We start from the raw sequence: 15,025 nt of genomic DNA, 5'->3' as shown, positions 1-15,025 counted from the left end.
ACCGCAGTCGCACAACCACTCCATCCGCAGCTGCCACTGTTGCACACCAGGTCTCCCATTATGGGGCAGCTACTGGCAAACGTCAGCAGGCTGTATTGGCTATGAAGTGTTTGGGCGACAACAGACACACCGCGGAAGTTCTGTCCGAGTTCTTGCAGAAAGAAACGCAGTCGTGGCTGGGCACTGTAGATCTTGAGGCAGGCAAGGTAGTGAGTGATAACGGAAGGAATTTTATGGCTGCCATAGCCCTTTCACAACTGAAACACATTCCTTGCCTGGCTCACACCTTAAACCTGGTGGTGCAGTGCTTCCTGAAAAGTTATCCGCGGTTACCCGATATACTCCTGAAGGTGCGCAGACTTTGCTCGCACATCCGCCGTTCGCCTGTACACTCCAGCCGTATGCAGAACCATCAGCAATCTTTGAAGCTTCCCCAGCACCGCCTAATAATCGACGTTGCAACAAGGTGGAACTCCACACTACACATGCTTCAGAGGCTGTGCGAACAGAGGCATACTGTTATGTATTTGTGGGAGGATACACATACACGGGCAGGCAGTTGGATGGCAGACATGGAGTTGTCAGGTGTGCAGTGGTCGAAGCTACAACACCTGTGTCAAGTCCTTCAGTGTTTTGAGGAATGCACACGCCTGGTTAGTGCAGATGACGCCATCATAAGCATGAGCATCCCCCTAATGCGTCTGCTGATGCAAAGTTTGATGTACATAAAGGAGCAGGCGTCTGCAGCCGAGGACAAGGGAAGCCTTGATGACAGTCAGCCATTGTCTGGTCAGGGAAGTCTACTGGATGAGTTGGCGGGCGAAGAGGAGGAGGACGAGGAGGATGATGGGGATGAATATTTTTTGGATGAGGAAGCTTCTCAGGTGGCAATAGAAACTGGTGGCGTTGCAAAGTCAGGTTCAGGGTTTTTAAGGGAGACAAGTGACGTTGATTTGCCAGAAAGTGCTTCTCAACCCAGCACAAGCAGTGAATTGACACCTGGATCATTGGCCCACATGGCGGATTATGCCTTGCGCATCCTAAAAAGGGACCCATGCATTATAAAAATGATGACATTCCCAGCACACAGCGGCGGTGATGGTTCTAACACGAGCTGCAGGGGGCAACATGACAGAGGTGTTAGAGGTTCACAAATCAGAAGTGTCGTTGGACAGAGGGGTTTTCTGACCAGGTTGTGGAGTGATTTCGCAATGACCGCAGACAGGACAGGTACTGCAGCATCAATTCAAAGTGACAGGAGACAACATTTGTCCAGTATGGTTACTAACTATTTTTCCTCCCTTATCGATGTTCTCCCTCACCTGTCATTCCCATTTGATTACTGGGCATCCAAAATAGACACCTGGCCTGAATTGGCAGAATATGCATTGCAGGAGCTTGCTTGCCCAGCAGCTAGTGTGCTATCAGAAAAAGTATTCAGTCCTGCTTGTTCAATACTGACCGAAAGAAGGTTGATGATCTAACCTTCATTAAAATGAACGAATCATGGATTTCTAATTATTTTGCCCCACCTTTCCCGGCTGACACCTAGCTTTCCTGTAAAAAGGTCTTGCTTTTGGACTGGTCTTACTGAGTGTTCCAATTTCTCCATTTGCAGCTGCTGTATGTCCAGCATACAACATTTTTACACCTCCCTAAATGGGCTGACTCCCCCCACAGGGCCGTGGTCACTACTTGGCCAAGCACCTGTGCGAGTGCTGTTTGTCTGAAGAGGTGGGTGTGCCCACTTTTGGGCGACAGCACTGGCACAGGGTCCCTCATAGTACAATGAAGTGTCTCTGGTGGTGGTGATGCACACCCAACGTCAGACAAACCGTTGTAACATGAGGGGCCCTGGGCCAGTACCGCCGGCCACGAGAGAGTGCCCCCACAAGCTCAAACAGTGCTCTACTACTTGCAAAATTATCTCTCACTGCTCCACTACTGTTTAGTCTATGCAGTTAAATCCTTCAATGACACTGCCAATACCAATTTGTTGACATATATGATGCTAGCAAAAATATTCAGGGGCCATGTCCTACATTTACACCAGTTAATACTTTGCGCCAAATACCACTGTCTGCTAGTCAGCAGAGGAGCCCACTCCTGTACCTAGGTATGCCACCTGTTTATTTGTTAAATTTCTTTTTTGCCAGACATTAACCTCAATTTATTATTTTGGCCTACTAACTGTGTCAGACACTCCTTCCAATTGTCCTCCGCTGACCAAACCAATGCTGCCTGTGTACCCCTTGAACCTATTAAAAAGTGCTTAGAGTCTACTTTATTTATTTTAGGCCTAGTAAGTCTGTCTGCGGTCCCTCCTTCCAATTGTCCTCCACTGACCACACCAATGCTGCCCGTGTACCCCTGGAACCTATTAAAGAGTGCATAAAGCCTACTTTTTTTATTTTAGGCCTAGTAAGTCTGTCTGTGGTCCCTTGTTCCAATTGTCCTCCACTGACCACACCAAAGCTGCCTGTGTACCCCTGGAACCTATTAAAAAGTGCTTAGAGCCTACTTTTTTTTATTTTAGGCCTAGTAAGTCTGTCTGCGGTCCCTCCTTCCAATTGTCCTCCACTGACCACACCAATGCTGCCTGTGTACCGCTGGAACCTATTAAAAAGTGCTTAGAGTCTACTTTTTTTATTTTAGGCCTAGTAAGTCTGTCTGCGGTCCCTCCATCCAATTGTCCTCCACTGACCACACCAATGCTGCCCGTGTACCCCTGGAACCTATTAAAAAGGGCTTAGAGCCTACTTTTTTTATTTTAGGCCTAGTAAGTCTGTCTGCGGTCCCTCCTTCCAATTGTCCTCCACTGACCACACCAATGCTGCCTGTGTACCCCTGGAACCTATTAAAAAGTGCATAGAGCCTACTTTTTTTTATTTTAGGCCTAGTAAGTTTGTCTGCGGTCCCTGCTTCCATTTGTCCTCCACTGACCACACCAATGCTGCCTGTGTACCCCGTAACCTTTTTTAAACTGCTTTGAGCCAACTTTTTGGTTTAAGGACTACTACCTGTGTCTGTCTGCGCCACTCAATACAGCTGTCCTCCTCCTAAAAAAGCTGAGCTTCAATTGTCAGGTTTTCAGCCTATCGTAATTTGAAAACTGCATTGGGACTACTAGTTTGGTTGGGGCCTACTAACGGTGTCTGCCGCTCCAAGGATTTCTACTGGTTTCCTTTACTGAGCTTCTATCTTCAGGCTTTCATTAAGTAGTTTTAATAATATAAAACATGTGGCCTACTAGTGTGGTTGGGGCCTACTAACGGTGTCTGCCACTCCAAGGTATTCTCCTGGTTTACTTGCCTTAGCTTCAATCTTCAGGCTTTCGTTAAGTAGTTTTAATATTGAACTGCATTTGCTCTACTAGTTTTGTTGGGGCCTACTAACGGTGTCTGCCGCTCCAAGGTGTTCTCCTGGTTTCCTTTACTGAGTTTCTATCTTCAGGCTTTCATTAAGTAGTTTTAATAATATAAAGCATGTGGCCTACTAGTTTGGTTGGGGCCTACTAACGGTGTCTGCCGCTCCTAGGTGTTCTCCTGGTTTCCTTTACTGAGCTTCTATCTTCAGGCTTTCATTAAGTAGTTTTAATAATATAAAGCATGTGGCCTACTAGTTTGGTTGGGGCCTACTAACGGTGTCTGCCGCTCCAAGGTGTTCTCCTGGTTTTCTTGCCTTATCTTCAATCTTCAGGCTTTCGTTAAGTAGTTTTAATATTACACTGCATTTGCCCTACTAGTTTTGTTGGGGCCTACTAATGGAGTCTGCCGTTCCTAGGTGTTCTCCTGGTTTAATTTCATGAGCTTCTATCTTCAGGCTTTCATTAAGTAGTTTTAATATTAAACTGCAGTTGGCCTGTTGTGAATTCTGTGGCCAAGCTCCCTCCTGTGGTCGTGAGTGGTACTGCGGCTGGTTCTGTCTATAAGCTTCCTTTGGTGGATGAGAGTGGTACTGCGGCTTCTGAGTTTCCTTCCTCAGGTGATGAGATTAAGTCGTTAGGTGCTGCTCTATTTAACTCCACCTGGTGCTTTGATCCTGGCCTCCAGTCAATGTTCTAGTATTGGTCTTGCTTCCTCCTGGATCGTTCCTGTGGCCTCTCTATCCTGCATAAGCTAAGTTCTGCTTGTGTTATTTTTGTTTGCTATATTTTTTCTGTCCAGCTTGCTATATTGGTTTTTTCTTGCTTGCTGGAAGCTCTGAGATGCAGAGGGAGCACCTCCGTACCGTTAGTCGGTGCGGAGGGTCTTTTTGCTCCTCTGCGTGGTTGTTTGTAGGTTTTTGTGTTGACCGCAAAGCTATCTTTCCTATCCTCGGTCTATTCAGTAAGTCGGGCCTCACTTTGCTAAATCTATTTCATCTCTGTGTTTGTATTTCATCTTTACTCACAGTCATTATATGTGGGGGGCTGCCTTTTCCTTTGGGGAATTTCTCTGAGGCAAGGTAGGCTTATTTTTCTATCTTCAGGGCTAGTTAGTTTCTCAGGCTGTGCCGAGTTGCATAGGGAGCGTTAGGCACAATCCACGGCTACCTCTAGTGTGGTGTGTTAGGATTAGGGATTGCGGTCAGCAGAGTTTCCACGTCTCAGAGCTTGTCCTATGTTTTTGGTAAATGTCAGGTCACCTTGTGTGCTCTGAACTTCAAGGTCCATTGTGGTTCTGAATTACCTTTTCATAACAGTACTGGAGGCCCAAAGTACTAATGCTTCTCAATAGAGGGAAAAGAGAAGTTCTGAGACCATTTTTTTTTCTTTGCACTGTGTTCTGTCTTTCTTTTCCCCTTTACATCAGGGTGGTTCAGAACACAGGTGTGGACATGGATATTCAGGGTCTGTCCTCTTTGATGGATAATCTCACTATAAGAGTACAGAACATTCAAGATTTAGTGGTTCAGAATCCTATGTTAGAATCTAAAATTCCTATTCCTGAGTTATTTTCTGGAGATAGAGCTAAGTTTTTGAATTTTAAAAATAATTGTATACTTGGATGATATTTTGGTCTTCTCGGATGATTGGGAGTCTCATGTGAAGCAGGTCAGAATGGTGTTCCAGGTCCTGTGTGCTAATTCTTTGTTTGTGAAGGGGTCAAAGTGTCTCTTTGGTGTTCAGAAGATTTCATTTTTGGGGTTCATTTTTTCTCCTTCTACTATCGAGATGGACCCTGTTAAAGTTCAGGCCATTTATGATTGGACTCAGCCTACATCTCTGAAGAGTCTGCAGAAGTTCTTGGGCTTTGCTAATTTTTATCGTCGCTTCATCGCTAATTTTTCTAGCATTGCTAAACTGTTGACTGATTTAACCAAGAAGGGTGCTGATGTGGTCAATTGGTCTTCTGCTGCTGTGGAAGCTTTTCAGGAGTTGAAGCGTCGTTTTTCTTCTGCCTGTGTGTTGTGCCAACCAGATGTTTCGCTTCCGTTCCAGGTCGAGGTTGATGCTTCCGAAATTGGAGCAGGGGCTGTTTTGTCGCAGAGAAGTTCTGATTGCTCGGTGATGAAACCATGCGCCTTCTTTTCCAGGAAATTTTCGCCTGCTGAGCGAAATTATGATGTTGGCAATCGAGAGTTGCTAGCCATGAAGTGGGCATTCGAGGAGTGGCGTCATTGGCTTGAAGGAGCTAAGCATCGCGTGGTGGTCTTGACTGATCACAAAAACTTGACTTATCTCGAGTCTGCCAAACGGTTGAATCCTAGACAGGCTCGTTGGTCGCTGTTTTTCTCCCGTTTTGACTTTGTGGTTTCGTACCTTCCGGGCTCTAAAAATGTGAAGGCGGATGCCCTGTCTAGGAGTTTTGTGCCCGATTCTCCGGGTTTGTCTGAGCCGGCGGGTATTCTCAAAGAGGGGGTAATTTTGTCTGCCATCTCCCCTGATTTGCGGCGGGTGCTGCAAAAATTTCAAGCTAATACACCTGACCGTTGCCCAGCGGAGAAACTGTTTGCCCCTGATAGGTGGACGAATAAAGTTATCTCTGAGGTTCATTGTTCGGTATTGGCTGGTCATCCTGGCATCTTTGGTACCAGAGATTTGGTGGCTAGATCCTTTTGGTGGCCGTCTCTGTCGCGGGATGTGCGTTCTTTTGTGCAGTCCTGTGGGATTTGTGCTCGGGCTAAGCTCTGCTGTTCTCATGCCAGTGGGTTGCTTTTGCCCTTGCCGGTCCCGAAGAGGCCTTGGACACATATCTCTATGGATTTTATTTCGGATCTCCCCGTCTCTCAAAGAATGTCGGTCATTTGGGTGGTTTGTGATCGCTTCTCTAAGATGGTCCATTTGGTGCCCTTGTCTAAATTGCCTTCCTCCTCTGATTTGGTGCCATTGTTTTTTCAGCATGTGGTTTGTTTACATGGCATTCCAGAGAACATCGTTTCTGACAGAGGTTCCCAGTTTGTTTCGAGGTTTTGGCGAGCCTTTTGTGCTAGGATGGGCATTGATTTGTCTTTTTCCTTGGCTTTCCATCCTCAGACAAATGGCCAGACTGAACGAACCAATCAGACCTTGGAAACATATCTGAGATGTTTTGTTTCTGCTGATCAGGATGATTGGGTGTCCTTTTTGCCTTTGGCTGAGTTCGCCGTTAATAATCGGGCCAGCTCGGCTACTTTGGTTTCGCCGTTTTTCTGCAATTCTGGGTTCCACCCTCGTTTCTCTTCAGGGCAGGTTGAGTCTTCGGACTGTCCTGGTGTGGATACTGTGGTGGATAGGTTGCAGCAGATTTGGACTCATGTAGTGGACAATTTGACTTTGTCCCAGGAGAAGGCTCAACATTTCGCTAACCGCAGGCGCTGTGTGGGTCCCCGACTTCGTGTTGGGGATTTGGTTTGGTTGTCATCTCGTTATATTCCTATGAAGGTTTCCTCTCCTAAATTTAAGCCTCGTTTCATTGGTCCATATAGGATTTCTGAGGTTCTTAATCCTGTGTCTTTTCGTTTGACTCTTCTGGCTTCTTTTTCCATCCATAACGTGTTCCATAGGTCATTGTTGCGGAGATACGTGGCACATGTGGTTCCATCTATTGATCCTGCTGCTCCGGTTTTGGTTGAAGGGGAATTGGAGTATATTGTGGAGAAGATTTTGGATTCTCGTGTTTCGAGACGGAAACTCCAGTATCTGGTTAAGTGGAAAGGTTATGGTCAGGAAGACAATTCCTGGGTCTTTGCCTCTGATGTCCATGCTGCCGATCTGGTTCGTGCCTTTCATGTGGCTCATCCTGTTCGGCCTGGGGGCTCTGGTGAGGGTTCGGTGACCCCTCCTCAAGGGGGGGTACTGTTGTGAATTCTGTGGCCAAGCTCCCTCCTGTGGTCGTGAGTGGTACTGCGGCTGGTTCTGTCTATAAGCTTCCCTTGGTGGATGGGAGTGGTACTGCGGCTTCTGAGTTTCCTTCCTCAGGTGATGAGGTTAAGTCGTTAGGTGCTGCTCTATTTAACTCCACCTGGTGCTTTGATCCTGGCCTCCAGTCAATGTTCTAGTATTGGTCTTGCTTCCTCCTGGATCGTTCCTGTGGCCTCTCTATCCTGCATAAGCTAAGTTCTGCTTGTGTTATTTTTGTTTGCTATATTTTTTCTGTCCAGCTTGCTATATTGGTTTTTTCTTGCTTGCTGGAAGCTCTGAGACGCAGAGGGAGCACCTCCGTACCGTTAGTCGGTGCGGGGGGTCTTTTTGCCCCTCTGCGTGGTTGTTTGTAGGTTTTTGTGTTGACCGCAAAGCTATCTTTCCTATCCTCGGTCTATTCAGTAAGTCGGGCCTCACTTTGCTAAATCTATTTCATCTCTGTGTTTGTATTTCATCTTTACTGACAGTCACTATATGTGGGGGGCTGCCTTTTCCTTTGGGGAATTTCTCTGAGGCAAGGTAGGCTTATTTTTCTATCTTCAGGGCTAGTTAGTTTCTCAGGCTGTGCCGAGTTGCATAGGGAGCGTTAGGCGCAATCCACAGCTAGCTCTAGTGTGGTGTGTTAGGATTAGGGATTGCGGTCAGCAGAGTTTCCACGTCTCAGAGCTTGTCCTATGTTTTTGGTAAATGTCAGGTCACCTTGTGTGCTCTGAACTTCAAGGTCCATTGTGGTTCTGAATTACCTGTTCATAACATTGGCCTACTAGTTTGGTTGGGGCCTGCTAACGGTGTCTGCCGCTCCAAGGTTTTCTCCTGGTCTCCTTTCCTCAGCTTTGATCTTCAGGCTTTCATTAAGTAGTTTTTAGATTACACAGCATTTGGCCTACTAGTTGGGTTGAGGCCTACTAACAGTGTCTGCCGCTCCAAGGTTTTCTCCTGGTCTCCTTTCCTCAGCTTCGATCTTCAGGCTTTCATTAAGTAGTTTTTAGATTACACTGCATTTGGCCTACTAGTTGGGTTGGGGCCTACTAACGGTGTCTGCCGCTCCAAGGTTTTCTCCTGGTCTACTTTCCTGAGCTTCAATCTTCAGGCTTTCATTAAGTAGTTTTTAGATTACACTGCATTTGGCCTACTAGTTTGGTTGGGGCCTACTAACAGTGTCTGCTGCTCTAAGGTGTTCTCCTGGTTTACGTGCCTTAGCTTCAATCTTCAGGCTTTCGTTAAGTAGTTTTAATATTACACTGCATTTGCCCTACTAGTTTTGTTGGGGCCTACTAACAGTGTCTGCCGTTCCTAGGTGTTCTCCTGGTTTCCTTTACTGAGCTTCTATCTTCAGGCTTTCGTTAAGTAGTTTTAATATTGAACTGCATTTGGCCTACTAGTTTGGTTGGAGCCTACTAACGGTGTCTGCCGCTCCAAGGTTTTCTCCTGGTTTCCTTTCCTGAGCTTCTATCTTCAGGCTTTCATTAAGTAGTTTTAACATTACACTGCACTTGGCCTACTATTTTGGTTGGGGCCTACTAGCGGTGTCTGCCGCTCCTTGCTGTTCTCCAGTGAACAAAGCAGTGCCACCTGTTTACTACTGTTACCAATTTTGAACTGCATTTAGCCTACTTACAGATTTGGGCCTACTCACTGTGTCAGCCTCTCCTTACAGTTGTCCTCTACTGAACAAAGCATTGCAGCCTGGTTAGTCCTGTTACCAATTTTGAACTGCATTTAGCCCACTTTATTATTTGGGTCTATATCTGTGTTTCCTCCTCATCCTGCCCATTGCCCAGCCAGTGCTAGATGAGTCTGTTGGTACATTGACCCAGACCACTACATTCCCCTTGCACTCTACACAGCCAGAATGTGACCCTGCTGAAAGTCAGGTTCCCCTTCCTGCATACCATACCACCTTACACGGGGACAAAGAGGAAGGTGCAGATGAAAGTGCAGGTTCCTTCATCAGGTGGGGGGAATACTCGTTGGCGACATCACTGGCACAGGGCCCCTCATAGTATGCAAAAGTGTCGCTGCCGGTAGGAGGCACCCCCGCCGTTCAAACACACCGCCGTACTTTGAGTGGCCCTGTGCCAGTGCCAGTGCCAATGCGAAAGAGTGGACCCCCCGCTTGCTCAGGATCACAGCACTTGCAAAGTTGAAATACTTACCTCTCCCTGCTCCACTGCCATGACGTGGCCCACGTTTCCTGGGCCCACTAAAATCTTGAACCAGCCCTACCCCCCACAACTTTAGCCAAATGACCCCCAATTTCCAATGCCTAACTATTATTATAAGGTAAATTAAAATTGACAAGCTTCAGTAACAAGAATGGATGTTTTGCCATTAAAATGGGCACTGTAGGTGTTTTCCTGGCCTCCACTCACTGCCGATCATGCTTCACCATTGACTTGCATTGGGTTTCGTGTTTCGGTCGATCCCCGACTTTTCGCGATAATCGGCCGATTTCACTCGACTCGACTTTTGAGATAAAAATAGGATAATACACCGCACTCACGGATGGAATATTTTGCAAGTGAATCAAACAATTTATTGGTGTACATACATATTGAATACACAACAATGCCAGTATATATGCGCAGTAGAAAAAGCGTGCATACAGATGACGTTTCGAACCCCAACCGGGTTCTTAATCATAAAACGCTGTGGAAAAATTGGAAAATACAAAACATAAATCATAACATACATATACAATCAGCCTGAAACCATATATAATAAGAAAAAATGGACACCCAAGGCACAGAGCCCAAAGAAATAACCCCAAGAACAGGATGGAGTTTGGACATAGGCCAAGAGCACTAGGAATATCCCAGCCGGGATGGATTAATATATTAATATAAGGTACGTAAAAAGGAATAGCTTTCCTTTTTACGTACCTTACTATACTATGGGGTCTCATGACATCATTATTATGCAGGTACTATCTAACGGCTGCTAGCCTACATTTTAAGCCTACATCTACTCTAGGTAATGTTTTGTTCCTCCATATACCCATTTGGCATAAATCCAATAAACATTGCTCTCCTAATTTTCACTTTTATCACACCATTCCCCACAGCATTATTGTACAGTATATTAATCCATCCCGGCTGTGATATTCCTAGTGCTCTTGGCTGCATACCATCTGTAGGTAAATCCTTGCTCCCTTGTCCTACTCCGGTGTTACTTTCTGTATATATCCTTATTAGTTCTTATAGCACAGTGGGTGTTCATACATCCCTCTTTTATCAGGACTGGCCTATGTCCAAACTCCATCCTGTTCTTGGGGTTATTTCTTTGGGCTCTGTGCCTTGGGTGTCCATTTTTTCTTATTATATATGGTTTCAGGCTGATTGTATATGTTTGTTATGATTTATGTTTTGTATTTTCCAATTTTTCCACAGCGTTTTATGATTAAGAACCCGGTTGGGGTTCGAAACGTCATCTGTATGCACGCTTTTTCTACTGCGCATATATACTGGCATTGTTGTGTATTCAATATGTATGTACACCAATAAATTGTTTGATTCACTTGCAAAATATTCCATCCTTGAGTGCGGTGTATTATCCTATTTCTATTAAGGACTCTGTTGTCCATTACACCAGCATCCTCCTCTGATATAGCAAGAGTGCAGACTATATTCTCTCTTCGACTTTTGAGATAGTTGGGTTTCGCGAAAACCGACTCGATCCTAAAAAAGTAAAAGTCGCTCAACCCTACCTGGGAGTTGTTGTGGTGGGAGGTCTAACTGGTTTTTATGTAGCGGCCGACCTATAATGGACGAATTGAAGACCCTTGAGTCTCCTGTTCGCCCAAAAGCCCCAATGTCTACAGTTATAAGCCTGTAGTTACTGTCAACTACAGCTAACAGAACTACAGAGAAAAACTGCTTATAATTGTAGAATTGGGACCCAGAGTTTGGCAGGTTACGCACCCTGTTATGTTTCCCATCCAGGGCTCCAATGCAGTGTGGGAAGTCACAAGTGTCATTGAACCCATGGGCTATTTTGAGCCAATCTGCCATTTTTGGCTCAGGCATGACAGGTTCATGTAGTCTCGACCATATTTCACTACATGTTGAGGGCACAATGCCAGAAATCGTGGAGCGACCAATGAGAAACTCCAGGTGTAGTCCCGCATAAGACAATCCAGTTGACAGGAAGCTGAAAGGACACAAAAATTTATATTAATTATGTAAAAATAGTTTTGATAAAACATGAGAAAGCGCAAGTATGCTGTTTAATAAAAAACACAGGAATATCATTGAAATTAATCGAGATTTACCTAGTGTACATAAGTAGAACATTAAAAATACATATTTTTCTTTTGTTTCTCTCCAAAGTAACACATATATTTTAAAATAGCTGCTAGCAAACAACCCTGAAAAAAAAACCATCATCAACATACAGCATGTGAAGATGTTGAATACATACTGTAAGGTAAGGAGAAGAAGCTCCTATGCGGATATGCTCTTTTGCATCCTGGTATCCTGATACTTGAGTCCTGAACGTACTGTCTCCAACAAGATATTAAATGTTGGCATTGTCATTCGACAGTATAGGTAGAACTTATCAGGATGTGCACACGGAGCTGTATAGAGCCTCTGGAAATGGCCTTTAGTGAGGCGTTGGGTCAAAAGAGGATGCACCCACATTCTTCTTCTTCTCCTTCGCGGAGATGCGACAAGACCCAGTTAAACAAAACCCGCTGAGTTGGAGTGAAGTGCAGTAGGTCAGACATGGTGCAAACGTTACCAAAACACACCAACAGATGCACAATCACAAAATGGCCATATAGGAGGGTGCCACCTGTTGTAGAGGCCTTAAATAAGGCTACTGATGCTGATTTAAATTAATTTCAGGCTCCTAAACCATTAAATGTCCATTTTGTCAGGTTGCGTGGAAAAAACGCATTACGGATATCGTACGTATTACATAAGCAACATTACATGCGCAAAATACGCGACCACACCTTGGCAACGGATTACATACGGAACACTATTTTTGGATTTTTTCTGCGCATTACAGCCGTAAAAAATGGATCGTATTTCACTACGCTGAGTGTGACGCCGGCCTATTAGTGCTCTAGAGAAAGACTTCTTTAGGTGACAACACGTATTTTAAGTTCTTTTATTGATTTGAACTTCAAATTATAGAGACCAAATGTTAAGGCCCATTAAGCTCACATTGTATTGATTATATTACCAATCAATAACCTGGTGGATAATTTGTGATTTACTTTAGCTCAATAACATTTAAGCAGAAGAACTGGAACTGGAGATTCAATACAATTCCTGATCCCTGCAATCAAATGGTTTATTACACTGCCTTACTTATCATAAACATTTAAGCAAATTCTCAAGTACAATGTTTCTATTATATATTTTTTCTGTAGAATTAATGTCAAGAGAAGAATAAGTAAATGAATATAAGTGCTGTAAAATCAGCAGTATGTTCAGTAGATGAAGAAGTACTCATCATTATACAGCACAATCAGCCCTGTAGCAGTGTAAAATAAAAAGTTTTGGAAAAATAGTCTGGTTGTGAAAGATGCTTATAAAAATATCTCCACATTTCCCAAGTCTCACAAGGTGCCTCAAGGTAACTTTTATATTTGGGGCAAGGTTTGTGTTTTTTTATGTGTTTTTATGTTACGTACTATAAATTCAGTTTTTTGCACCTACAATAAATTGATCTTAAAAATAAATAGTGATAATTAGTGTTGAGCATTCCGATACCGCAAGTATCGGGTATCGGCCGATACTTGCGGTATCGGAATTCCGATACCGAGTTCCGATATTTTTGCGATATCGGGAATCGGTATCGGATCCATATTAATGTGTAATACCGCTGGTAACCGGCAGCTTTCTTTGCTTAAAATGAGCGCGTTTAGGGACTTCCATGACGTCACGGCTTCTGATTGGTCGCGTGACGCTCATGTGACCGCCACGCGACCAATCAGAAGCCGCGATGTCATTCTCAGGTCCTAAATTCTTAGAATGAGGAGTTTAGGACCTGAGAATGACGTCGCGGCTGCTGATTGGTCGCGTGGCGGTCACATGAGCGGCACGCGACCAATCAGAAGCCGCGACGTCATTCTCAGGTCCTAAACGCGCTCATTTTAAACAAAGGAGCCTGCCGGTTACCAGCGGTGATGTCCAGGGGCCTCCAGAGAGGTGATTATATCAATATTTTTTATTTTAATTCTTTATTTTACACATTAATATGGATCCCAGGGCCTGAAGGAGAGTTTCCTCTCCTTCAGACCCTGGGAACCATCAGGATACCTTCCGATACTTGGTGTCCCATTGACTTGTATTGGTATCGGGTATCGGTATCGGCGATATCCGATACTTTTCGGATATCGGCCGATACTATCCGATACCGATACTTTCAAGTATCGGACGGTATCGCTCAACACTAGTGATAATAAACTACTCAAATATATTTGGCTTTACAAGAAATATATTTGCCCTCTTGCATATACCAAAACAGGATGCTGCCACTTTCTAAATTTCTCCAATGCACAAGCAATCCAGTACTCAATACAAAACAGAATACATAAATATGGCTAATATGTACTGTTTATTTGTAGATCCTGATATGTGTGTGTGTACATATTATTATTAATCCCTTAACGACCACCTTAAAAACGGCAGCTGCTCAAGTGCCTTATGTAAGGGTTACTCACAGTATACTGTATTGTTGGAGATTTGTGATGTAATATACACCTCATCAAAACCCTGTCATGGGCAGCCCAATCTCCAGACCTGAACCCCAATGAAAACCTCTGGATTGTAATCAAGAGGATGATGGATACTCACAAGCCATCAAACAAAGAAGAACTGCTTAAATTTTGCGTAAGAAGCAGTGTGAAAGACTGGTGGAAAGCATGCCAAGATGCATGAAAGCTGTGATTAAAAATCATGGTTATTCCACAAAATATTGATTTCCAAACTCTTCCTGATTTAAAACATTAGTATAGTTGTTTCTAAATGATTATGAACTTGTTTTCTTTGCATTATTTGAGGTCTGGAAGCACTGTTTTTTTTTATTTTGATCATTTTTCGTTGTCATTAAAAAAATACAAAAATTATTGCTTGAAAATTCGGAGACACGTTGTCAGAAGTTTATTGAATAAAAGAACAACTTATATTTTACTCAAACATATACCTATAAAGAGAAAAATCAGACAAACTGAACATTTTTCAGTGGTCTCTTAATTTTTGCTAGAGTTGTATTTTCTGACCAATAGAGGGCAGTAGCGAGAGGCTGGAGTTGGAGTCGGGGGAGTTTGGCGGTTGGTGGGCGGTTAAGAGGAGTTGAAGTGTCTGAAATTGAACCTGCGAATCCTTGGAGAAAGTCTGAATAGTGAGGTGCAATTCTATATCTGTTAATGACCCTGAAATTCGTTGTTTGGCTTGACATGAGCCACCTCGGTGAGGACATCCATGCGCACAGCATGTTGGGCGAGTTCACGTGAGGTCTTATCTCTAAGGACTTAGGGAAGCCCTGCATTGGATAGAACAGCATTGCCTAAGAGATTCACCACGACGCTTCTGATTACTTGTGACTCAGCCCAGCAAGAACCCTTCTACTTCAGTTTCAGGTCATACTCACCGACGCTGCTTGTTGTGAATTCTGCTCTTGGGCTCCCTCCGGTGGTTATGAGTGGTAGTGCTGCTGTCTTTGGATCGCAGCATTTATCAGGTGTAT

Source organism: Ranitomeya imitator, chromosome 3, assembly GCF_032444005.1.
Source record: "Ranitomeya imitator isolate aRanImi1 chromosome 3, aRanImi1.pri, whole genome shotgun sequence".
Taxonomy (NCBI): domain Eukaryota; kingdom Metazoa; phylum Chordata; class Amphibia; order Anura; family Dendrobatidae; genus Ranitomeya; species Ranitomeya imitator.
This window is presented reverse-complemented; position numbering follows the sequence as displayed.